This window comes from Silurus meridionalis, chromosome 4, assembly GCF_014805685.1.
Source record: "Silurus meridionalis isolate SWU-2019-XX chromosome 4, ASM1480568v1, whole genome shotgun sequence".
NCBI lineage: Eukaryota > Metazoa > Chordata > Actinopteri > Siluriformes > Siluridae > Silurus > Silurus meridionalis.
This window is the reverse complement of record NC_060887.1, coordinates 380,292-392,352: the sequence shown is the minus strand read 5'-3', so window position 1 is coordinate 392,352 and position 12,061 is coordinate 380,292. Positions and strand designations below refer to the sequence as shown.

The 12,061-nt window shown below is 39.2% G+C and overlaps 1 protein-coding gene and 1 long non-coding RNA gene across 2 annotated transcripts in view; one reads left to right on the top strand and one right to left on the bottom strand.

The window, feature by feature from the left end:
* LOC124384638 (eukaryotic translation initiation factor 4 gamma 3-like) overlaps positions 1-12,061 on the top strand; it is a 1,295,064-nt gene that overhangs the window by 1,265,635 nt on the left and 17,368 nt on the right. The window lies entirely within an intron of this gene.
* LOC124384786 lies at positions 7,634-9,180 on the bottom strand. The gene is made up of 3 exons (XR_006925601.1): positions 9,124-9,180; positions 8,019-8,112; positions 7,634-7,847 (listed from the first exon to the last, which is right to left on the bottom strand). It is a non-coding gene; the product is annotated as an uncharacterized LOC124384786 (long non-coding RNA).

Sequence of the window (12,061 nt, the reverse complement as noted above, 5' to 3'; positions counted from 1 at the left end):
AATAATACTGTATTGCAATAGGGTGCTTTAGTACCTGAAGGTCTACATTTAAACATACTTTATATTCTAAAATTATACATGTATATGATTATTATTATATGAAGATTTACATTTATATGATTTATCCTACAGATTAATCACTATAAAGAAAATAGAAACATACACAAGAATGTTATTAACAACTTGTACACTGTACTGCACGATCCATGTGGAATATAATGTGCATATAATAATGAATATTGTGAATGTAAACAAACATTCAGCAATAGTTGAAAAAATCAGGTCAGTCTCTGAGCATAAGCACTGAATCACTTGGAATTTACTCGGTCAATAATAAAAACTCTTTGCTATAGTTGTGAGGTGACTGATACACAAAGCCATGGAGCAGTTGGACACTGGGGAGACAATCAGATGAATGAAAGTAGAAAATGTGATAAAACCCTAAAGTTTATTGTGAGATTTGAGTCGTGATCGTTCAGATGCACAGTGTAGCAGCAATGACACAAACTTCACTTCACAACAAGAGCAAAAATACATGAATGAAAAAATGAATGAAGTTAAAATTCATCAAATGGAAAAAAATCCAATGTTATTTAAACTTTGGAGAAAAAAATCTTATATTCTGTTATTCAATTCTCTCATACTAACCACTGGATGTTCTACACGGCACCTCATGGTAAAGACTCTCTGATGACAGGAGACTCCACTATGATGCCGAGGCGATAAGAAGATCAGTAACATCCTGACACTGAGTTACAGTACAGTGGTCGGGGTCTCGTAACTCAGACCCCATGTCCGAATAGACATAACAATTGTGGCTCAATACTCAAATTAGTTTTAGCTGTTCACTAATCATTTACCAATAAGTTACAAAAACTTCAAATAATACATAAACAAACCAAATGAAGACATCTTCCAGTCACGAATGAGAAGGAGAAAATCAGCTTTATTGCAGTCACTTCAGACCCGTCCCATGGAGCTCTCGAGAGAATCATCCTGACAGCAATGACACCCGCCAGCTTTCACATGCAGTGAATTTGATATAAACAATCCTTATTTTTATATCTCACACTTAGTAAAATGTACATATTGTGTCTAATATCTCCTCCCTCACAATTTACGTACATCATTGATTTTATGGGGCTTTGCATATCCCACCTTTTGCTCAAGTGTTTTCTGGTAAGTTTCTACCTATTCTTAGTTAAAATTCCACCCATATCCAGGAGGCCTCGTTCACATCCATACGATTCTAATTTACATGTACAAAAATATCTCTTGATGGAGACCTTGTCTTAAAAAACATCCCCTGATCGTGCACTTTGTACACAACAATGCAACAGATCATCCACAATATTCACACCTTTTCTAAAAATCTCGTCTGGGTTTTTTTTCCTATGTCTGCAACTCATCCTTTGTTTTGTTTTGTGTAGACTTTGTATAAAACGTGTTTTTTTATTAGTTTTACAATCCAGGGCTTTAGTTTTAACACACCAGCACTTTTCTCCAAATGCTTTTCCTAATTTTCATAGCTCTTGTCTTTTACTTAGTTTTACTTAAAATCTTCTTAAAATATATTTCTTATGCCATAACACTTCTTTATATAACATTTCCTGTCTTACTCTCATCCTGCCTGCATCTTAAGCTCATGCTCTCTCATGCTCACTTCCTGTGTGTTTTGGACAGTGTACCTCTTATACAAATTCTTGCAACTATTCTCCTACCTTCTTTATTATCTGACGATGTGTTGTGCCTATTAACCTATTACTCTTCTCATTTTTATATTTTTATATATTTTTATATGATTTTTTTCACCTACGTTTCTACTTGTGTTTTGAAAATATGTGCATATGCTGTTTGAGTATAGTTAAGGCATGTTGCCTGCATGCTGTTTGCTTATTTTACTATTTTTATTTTACATTATATTTTCCTATCTTTTCCTTCCGGCCGACACACTTTGCCTGGTGTACGTGGTCACCACTTTTACCGCCATGGCATATATCTGTTTTCTGGAGTGACTATTGTTCCTCATATGCCTCTATTTTCCACCTCGAATATCTCTTCCAGTTCATACTCATGACACCTCTACATTTTTCCCCTTATTTTCCTAAAACTGCACAAACCTGAGAAATGAGAAACAAAGACACATTCTGACTTATAGACATCTCTACTGTGATGTCACACAAACACGCCCCAAACTCCTCCTGTGACGTCACCCCCCCCCCGCTCTCTCTCTCAGATTACATTTTATTACGCACAAATAGAGCATTTCTCACACAGATAATGTGATGATACAAATAAATATGATGTTCCTTATGTGTAAGTTTGTCTCTGATGAAAGCCGGTGGCGACTGCAGCAAGAACAAACTCCCCGAGACGGCATAAGGAAGAAACCTTTAGAGGAACCAGAGGGAACCCGTCCTCATCTGGGTTTCACTGAATGTCCATTTATTACAGCTAAATGATGTTGAGGTGAAGTGATGATCAGATACAAACTGTAGTCCTGAGTCAGTGTAGCAGACTGTTAACATAAACTACAGTCCAAATCCCAACCCTCAAAGCTCCTGTTCTTACTCTGTTTTGTTTCTGCGTGGACTATTTCAGCCTGGGGGTCGTAAGTTTTTGGACACTTTGTTTTTGGTGTTTTTTCCTACGAGGACATTGTATTTTACCTGATAGTAGTAGTGCACATGTTTGATCTAAAATAATGAAAGTGATGAGACGGAACTCTTTGTACAAATAATCACACACACACACACACACACACACACACACACACACACACACACACACACACACACACACACACAGTGTATATGAATATATAGGTGCTCTAATAAAGTGTTTGTAATACATGAACACAATTAGTATCATTGTACACACAGTAACATGGTCATTTTTAAACATATGCACAGACTCATTAAAGACTCTAATATAAATAATACAAAATTACCGTAACATATAAATATTGAAAAATGGCCCTGAATCCTGTATGTACTGTAGATGTTTTGTTTGAAGTGTTGTGATCATGAAGATGAAATCCTGCAGGTTATTTGGGTTTGTACTGAGTGATAGTTGTTTCATAAACACCTTCTTATAAAATCCAACTCAAATGTTAAATAAAAATTCACTCTAAATTTGTAATCAGCGGCGTCTCACCATCACATTCCACTACGGGAGCGCGGGAGGAGGAGATGCCCGACTGCATGGAATACAGGAGAACATCAAATCTACCATTAGATAACTGCAGAACACAGTGTAAATAACGACATATTTTCCTTCAATAAATCTGGAAATGCAGCCATTACGCTCTCACACAGTCGTTACTCTCTTTATGTTCTCATTTTCAGTCCTAACTATAATGATGTTCATGACAAAACTGGCATGAAGAAACGTGTTCACATGTCACATTTTCATCTTCAAATTGTATCACTCGTGATGATGCCACTAATTCATGCTGATTTTGCCACGGTGTTAATGATCAGTGTAATTACTGTAAACATATAAATGCTGTGGTGACCCCCGTGTGTAATGCTGCATGATGGCACTGCTGGAGGATTACGCCAATGGAAGATTAAGGAGAAAGAGTCTCCAGGGACCATGATGATTTCTCGCCCATGATGATGACTGAATAATAAGCTGATTTAGATTCCTACAGCTGTGCTCCTGGATCTATGTGATCTATGCAGCTGCAGGAAGTGATGACTGGCTTCTTGGTGACTTTAACAACATGTAGAAATTGTAAACATTGTCCTGATGTAGTCTATAATATGACAGGTGACAGAGGCTTCACCTCAGATGCTCCTCAACCCCAGAAATGCAGATGTGGAGCTCTGGATGTCTCAGGTGGAAGACTTTTATACCACCCGGAAAAAGTGTGTAAGATTATCAGGGTGTGTGGTGTTTTGCACAATGTGGCACTGAGGACCAGTTTCCTCTCCTCCTGACCTCCCTCCCCTCAGCATTATGACCCCGAGCCACAGCCCCTGCCCCACAAGAGGATATAAACTAAGTGGAAGAATCCATGAGGAGGTCATACGGCGTTTGTAAGGAAGACAAAAATAATGGTTGTTATTAGTGTTTATTGTGACTCTTTGTAGTAAAAGATTAAAATCAAGATTTAAAAAAAGATTAAAAAAAGATTTGACAAGACAGAAATAAAAATGATCAAAAAGAGACGATCTACAAGATACAATAGCTTTACACTCAGCTTTATACTATTGACTATAAGTGTAAAACTATCATAAATAGCCATAAGAGAAACAGAAAAAGGAAAAAGGCATGTTCAGACGCTCTGTTTCTCTTGTCGTCTTCTTTTTTTTCTATTTCTCCTTTTCTTTTGAATGTTTTCTTGTCTCAGCTGAGCAACAATTTCCTCCCATCGCTCTCGGACTCTCATATAATGATCTGTTTTATTCTCTGAAGTCTTCTTTTCTTCCTCACAGAGATTCTGGGTATCCTGGAGCCCCCTGTTGGTCTGAAGGTGTAAGTTGTTCCTCTCCTCTATCTCAAGTTTAGTTTTCTCTCTTTCATCCTCTTGTTTTTCCTCAAAATCCAACGTGGGCTCAAACTGAGCAACACGTTCCTCCAGTCGCTCTTTCTCTCTGATCAAATGATCTCTCTCCTGCTCTGCACTATTTTTTATTTTCTCACAGTGATTCTGAGTATCCTGGAGCTCCATGGTGGTCTGTTCCAAAGTTAGATTAAGCTGAGCAACATGTTCCTCCAGTTGTTTGTGTTCTCTCTTCCAGCTCTCTCTCTCACATTTTACAGTTTTCTCCAGTTCCTCATGGATTTTCAGGGAAGACTGGAGCTCCATGGTGGTCTGATCCAAAGTGACCTCAAGCTGAGCAACATGTATCTCCACTTTCGTTTGTTCTCTTGTCCAGCTCTCTCTCTCACATTCTACAGTTTTCTCCAGTTCCTCATTGATTTTCAGGGAAGACTGTAGCTTCATGGTGGTCTGCTCCAAAATAAACTCAAGCTGAGCAACACGTTCCTCCAGTTGTTTTTGTTCTCTCGCCCAGCTCTGGCTTCTCTCAGTTATGTCCTGTTCCTGCTGCTTTTGCTCAGAAGCCAAAGTAGCCTCCAGCTTTTGCACCGTCTGTAGCAGAATGGCTTTCTCTTCTTTCTCTTCTGTTATCTTCTCTATCATTAGAAGAGAAAATGCATCCAAGTCTTTCTCTACTTTCTCCATGTGTTCCAGCTTCTCCTTCATTTCAGCAATCTGCTTAGTTTTCTTCGATCTTCTGGTTTGAAAAAACTTTCTCAACCTTCTGAAGAGCTCCATGTTTATGCCTCTTTACTCACAAGCAAAAACCTTGGAAATGAGAGAAACAGAGACGCGTTTCCAATTATAGACGTTGCCTTACTGTGACGTCACAGGCAGATGCCCCGCCCTCCGTCTGTGACGTAACCCGGTCTCTCTTAACCTGACACTATGCGCATGCGCACATTACAGAGGTAAAGAGCGGATAAAATATCATGTCTTCACAGCTTTTCTGTTGTTCCTAAGAGAAGAGCGATATTACAGTCATAAATAAGATAAAAACGGCAGTAAACTGTGTATAAAGCGAGTGAATCCGAGTTGAGAACCGGAAGTTGACCGGAGTGACTCTATGAATGTTGCAGAATCATAAATGACCAGTAGGTGGCAGTGTGATGTGTATTAGAGCTCACTGTCACAGCAGGTCATTAGAAGTAGTGGAGCTCTAATGACGTCATTAATAGCGAGGACAAGACACACAGCAGTTTGGGATTCTTTTATTGACTTTATTGATTAATTGATTTGGAGTATGATTGTGTTTCTGATCAAAGTAAGTTCATGTGTATGGAGTAAAAACAACCTGTACATTTCTCACTTCCAGACAGTATTATGAGATGTTCATCTGCTGGAAGTTCATGTTTAATGCTGCATGTTTTATAGGATTTATGAGCTGGAATAAATGTCCAAACATCTTAAATCAACACTGAGTGATTTTTTTGGTAGATATTAGATCTTTTACATATTATTAATTTTTAATATCTGTGATTTAAATACACATTTATAAATATAAAGGCTTTTAGTGTATATTAGAGATTAGAACATAAACCGACACAAATTAAATACAATAAAAACATTTATTAACTAAAATAAAACATCAAAATAATAAAGTTTCAAAATAAAATCTATCAATACATTTAAAATTATAACAATATATAATAATAATAATAATAATAATAATAATAATAATAATAATAAGTTAAATACAGTGCAGTATTACAGCTTAAATATTTGAATTTATTTCAGATCAATTTTATTCATCCATTAAATAAATGGTGTCAGCGTCAGAGTAGTGTATTTACATGATCTGTTTCCAGGGTTTTCACGAACACAACTCTGTTATTACTGTTCTCTTTTCACAGCGCCGTCTCTTTCAGTTCTAATGAAAGTTCTCATGTATTAAGAGGGAATTTTATGAATGATCAATAATGAAACACCTTCATTACTGTTAGTTATTTACATATTTATTTACAGTAATAAAACTATTTCTGTAAAAAAGAGAAAGAAATAATAAATAAAAGCAAAATAAATAAAATGATGAATTTAGTGGAGCAGAACGACAGCACGATGACCTGAAAGTGAAAAACAGAGATGTGTTACTTTACATAATGTGTGTGTTTGACCGGAACACAGTGTGTGTTTAGTAAAGTTTTGTAGGACATTATGAGGACAGTATGACTTACGCTGTAGATGGAACCACTGCATGTTCCTGGATGGATGGAGGTAGGGCTTGGTGTGGCGGCTCCCTGTCCACTGCTCAGCCATAGTGATACACAGTGACCTCCTGCTCACCAGCTTTCCATTCAACTCTCTGATGGCATTAGTGTCTTCATCCAGAGAGGAATATCAGACAAATCCAAAGCCTTTGGACCGTCCATTGTGCAGTACCACCTGTAGAAGTGAGTGAGGAGATACAGAAAGCAAAAACATGAGCATTACATCACTCTCATGTAGAAAACCATGAGAAATAACAAGCACTGTCTGTATCCTATAATATAAACAGAACAGCTGTGTTCTTTTATCATCAACGCTCTGGTCTCACTGGTGAATGAACAATGAAGCACTTTTATTTGAAAGGTTATTTTCTGAGAGCAGAAACTTGCTGCAAGTGTACACTGGTTCTGGAATAATAGAGGATCTAATCCTAATTCCTACAGAAAACAGAACAAATTCAGCATCCAATGTTTGAGTGCATGTGTGTGTTTGCATTGCTGACTTTAATAATACACACTGATCAATCACTCAGTATTAAACCAATTATTACATGTGACCAAACACAGCTGTGACCAAAACCTGCTCCAGATCATGAAGGTCTCTATAAAACACACTGGAAATAGAATCAGAATAGTTCCTGTGTATCCAGTCTGAGAGGCTGTGGTGTGAATCGCCTGTTCCACTGCTGCTGGTTTTCTTTTCCAGGATTTGCAACTGGAACATCTGTAGATGCAGACAATCATCTCATGTTAGCATCCAATCAGAATGTAAATTTTGCTAACAGGGAAAAGTTCTCTTCTGTTTTGAATCTTTAACTGCACTTAACACAAAACTAATCGGACGGCTTTGACTCACTCTGTGGATGGATGTTCTTGTTGGCGTTGGGTCTTGGGTCTGGGCAGGGTTTTGAAGGTGAGATGGTTTCTACCTTCATGCCGTGACTTCGTCCCTGGGTGGTCTGAGAGGGACTTTAGTACACAGTCCTGCTGCCCAGCACCCTGCCGTTCATCTCCATGATGTCTACTCGAGCCTCATCAGGAGATGAAAACGTCACATACCCGAAGCCTTTTGAGCGTCCGTTCTTCATCATGACCTGTACGGGACAGCGAGCAGAAACACAAAGCAAAGAGTGCACATCAAACGTGTTAGAGGTTCACAATATCAGAGCTCTCCACATTCAGAAAATACTCCAGCTGAGTACGGGGAGGAAACCCCAAGTTACTGAAAACGAAGGAAAATGTAGGGATCAGTAGTTATAAATGACCTGTGCAGTGAGGACAGTCCCAAATCTCAGGAACGCTTCCTACAGGTACGTCATCCACAGTACAGTCCAGATTTCTCAGCAGCAGTGTGACTGTCTACAGAACAACATCCAGTGTGTTCATCACTTCAAGAGTCAAGTCAAGTCAAGAAGCTTTTATTGTCATTTCAACTATATATAGCTGATGCAGTACACAGTGAAATGAAACAACGTTCCTCCTGAACCCAGGTGCTACATACAACAACATAAAACAACAGTAACAGAACAGAAGAGCACAGGGCCAGGAACTTAGATCCTCACCACATAAAGTGCATGTGTGCAACTGGTGCAAACAGTGCAAAAGACAACACAGGACAGTGCAGGACAACACAGGACAGTGCAGGACAACAAACAATACACAAAATATAAAAAAAAATAGCAATAGCTCTGCCAGTAAAACCTGTCGTGACAGAATAAGGTGCACAGTAGCAGAAAATGTAAACAGAGAAATGTAAACAGAATTGTGCAATTCTACAAAAGCAGCAATCAAAATAACCTGAACAGTGACCAAAGGATTGGACAAAATATTGTGCAAAAACAGCAAGTCCTGGAAGATCAGCAACAAACGGCATGTAAACATTTTGCGATAATGAATGAAAGGTGTGAATGGTGCTGAAACCTGGGTGTGAAGTTTATGTGTGTTGAGTCCGGTTGTACAGATCAGTCACCAGTTGTGTGTAAGTGTGTGTGTGTGTGTGTGTATGTGTGTATGAGAGAGAGTTCAGTTTAGATGTTTGTTGAGGCTGATGGTTTATGGAAAAAACTGTTGCACAGTCTTGATGTGACGTCAATGCTTCAGAACCGTTTCCTGATGGTAGGAGGGTGAAGTGTGTGTAACGGGTGTGTGTGGTCATCCACAATGCTGTGTGCTTTGCGGATGCATTTACATTCATTTACATTTCTTTAGGTTAAAAAAAACAGGAAACATTCGGCATTAGACTTTTGAGTAAGTTGTGCTGTGTGATTCGTGATAATCAGATTTATGGTGAGACATAAACACCTTCAACAAAGTCACACTCATAAATAATATTTTACCTGATTATCTACACACAGTTATACATTTTCTCACATTCTCTAAAGTCTCCAAAAGTCCAAAGGACTTCAGCCTGTTCTTTTTGATCCTCCACCTTCTGCTCCTTAACTTCTGCTCCTCCACCTTCTGCTCCTCCACCTATAAAGAAGTGTCAGATAGAGATGGGTTATATATAACATTCAACATGTGCCCAATATTACAAGAAGAGTATCTGTTCTTGATGAAGCCTGTTTGTTCAGGTGAAATAACACAAGGCAGAACTTTCTCCAGACGGCAGGTCAGAGTTTTTGCTAAGATTTTTGTATCCTGGTCCAGGTGATTTACCAGAAGGCAGACTTGCTAAAGCTATTTCTGTATCAGATATAAACTCATCCAAATGTAATGCTGTACCCACACTTATTGTAGGAATACATAAATTTTGAAAAAGGCCTCTAATGTTGAAGTGTCAGCAGATAAAGGAGCAGTATATAGTGATTTATAACATTGGAGGAAACAGTCATTGATTGTTAATACTGGAGTGTAGTGGTCATCATGTCTGTTTTACATGCAGAAGGTCTTGGGTTTGACCCACAGTGGAGATATGCTCTTGAGCCATTTTGGAATGTTTTTTCTCCATTACTGATACAAGCACAATGCAGAAACATGCTGTTTATTTATTTTTAGGATTGAGTAACAATTTGTAATATATAAACCTTATTCATGTTTACAACCTGCATGGTCCCACTGGGAGTTGAACCCAGAACCTTCTGCATGTAAAGCAGATGTGATGACCACTAACCTATGGATCCACACAATTACCTGCACAGCATAAATAAGCAGAAATAATGATTAGGTAACATGTTTTCAGATTGCAACAATCCAGTTTTGGGAAACTCAATGTACCCTCAGCTTTCTATTCTCAGTTAAGTTATTTTCAAATACAGTAGTACATGATTAATTCATTAATATGAGGAAGATTAATCCTCATCATTGATCCTCATAGAGTGGCTGAGAGGAGCTACTCTAAAAAGCTGGAAAATCAGTTTTCAGCCAACGACCCTGCTTCAGTGAAGGAAGGCCTGAGAGACATGGTGCAGTCATAAAACCTGGAGCTTAACACGCTCAAAACAGTGGAGATGATTGTGGATTTTAGGTAATCCCCCAGGTTTCCCCCAACTCACCATCATGAACAGCACTATGGCAGCAGTGGAGTCATTCAGGTTCCTGGCACCACCATCTCTTAGGGCATGTAATGGGACAATCACATCGACTCCATTGTTAAAAAGGCTTAACAGAGTATGTACTTCCTTCACCAGCTTAGAAAGTTCAACAGGAGTTGCTTTACTAGCTGTCTGGTTCTGCTCAGCTGTAAAATCAGACATCAGAGGACTACAGAGGACAGTTTAGACGTCTGCAATGGTTATCGGTGTCCCCCTGTCCACTTTTCAAGAACTGTATACATCCAGAGTGAGAAAAGGGCTTTGAAAATCATGTTAGCCACTACACTAGACTATAGACTACTGTAACGCTTTACTGTCTGGGTGTGCGGTAAGTGCATAAATAAGCTTCAGTTAGTCCAGAATGCAGCAGCAAGGGTCCTCACTAGATCTAGGAAATACGACCACATCACCCCTGTTTTAATTAGTCTACACTGGCTCCCAATCAAATCTCGCATTGATTATAAAATATTACTACTGACGTATAAAGCACTTAACGGTTTGGCACCGCAGTATCTGAGTGAAATTCTGTACCAGTATGATCCTCCACGCCTACTTAGATCAAAAGGTGCTGGCTATCTGTTGGTTCCTCAAATAATGAAGACTACAGCAGGGGGCAGATCTTTCTCTTATAAAGCCCCACAGTTATGGAACAGCCTTCCAATCAGTGTTCGGGACTCGGACACAGTCTCAGTGTTCAAGTCGAGGTTGAAAACATATTTATTTAGTCAAGCCTTTGATCAGTAGATTTTTCTTAAGTAAAGGCACAGATCTGGAGGGAGCATGGATATAGAGTGTTTGGTGAACTGGTATATTTGTATGCTGTCGTCCCCTCACATTCACACGTTCACTCAGGTTTGTTGACGGTGGTGTGGTGGGTCGTCTCTTATCCCAGAGATCCCTCATGTCTGTGTTACCTTCTGGTTCTCCCTTTTAGTTATGCTGCCATAGCGAGTCTTGCCGAGTCCAAACTGCACAGTGACATTAACTTTCATACACCAATAGTTACACTTATACCCTGCCGATGAACTCATGGGACGATGTAGATGGAGACAAAGTCAAGTTCTCACTGATCACTTTTGGTCAAGCTCGGAGACACTACTTACCCAAACTCCAGCTACGCCACAAATGGTATGAAAAACTAAAACTCTGACAGTTGGGTCTGTCGTCATGATTGTCGATCCCCAGTTACCACGAGCCCTTTGGTTGATCGGGAGAGTGTCAAAGACTTTTCCCAAAGCTCAACCAAAGACACTGATCATGTTAATGATTTCTCACAATAATTATCAACAATGGTTTAACAAGGTAGGAAACAGCAATTTTTAGAAAAGGCTTGCGGGCGACTCATGTGGTCCTTGCGGGCGAACTGGTGCCTGCGGGCACCACGTTGGTGACCCCTGATGTAGAATATAACACCGGGTTAGCTTCTAGCTTCTAGCTCCTCAGGCATGGAGTTTCTGGAGGTGTTGCTATCGCAGTAGATACGAGCTTCAAACCAGAAAGGCACAGCTTACATTAGACTAAAAGGTTTTTGTCTTTATACTTAACTAAAGTGAAATAAATGCATATTTCAACTTTGAGAAACTCGTCTTGCTCTCGCCTTGACTCGCCATTAATGCTACACAGACCTGAATAAACTGAGACACGCCCACAGTGCGTCTTCTTCGTGTTTACAGTCGTTCATCCACCAATCCTACAATGCGTCGCTGCTGTAAACAGGTTAGACTGTAGTCTACACTACACCAAAATGTATTAATTTAAAAAGTAACAGGAAACGC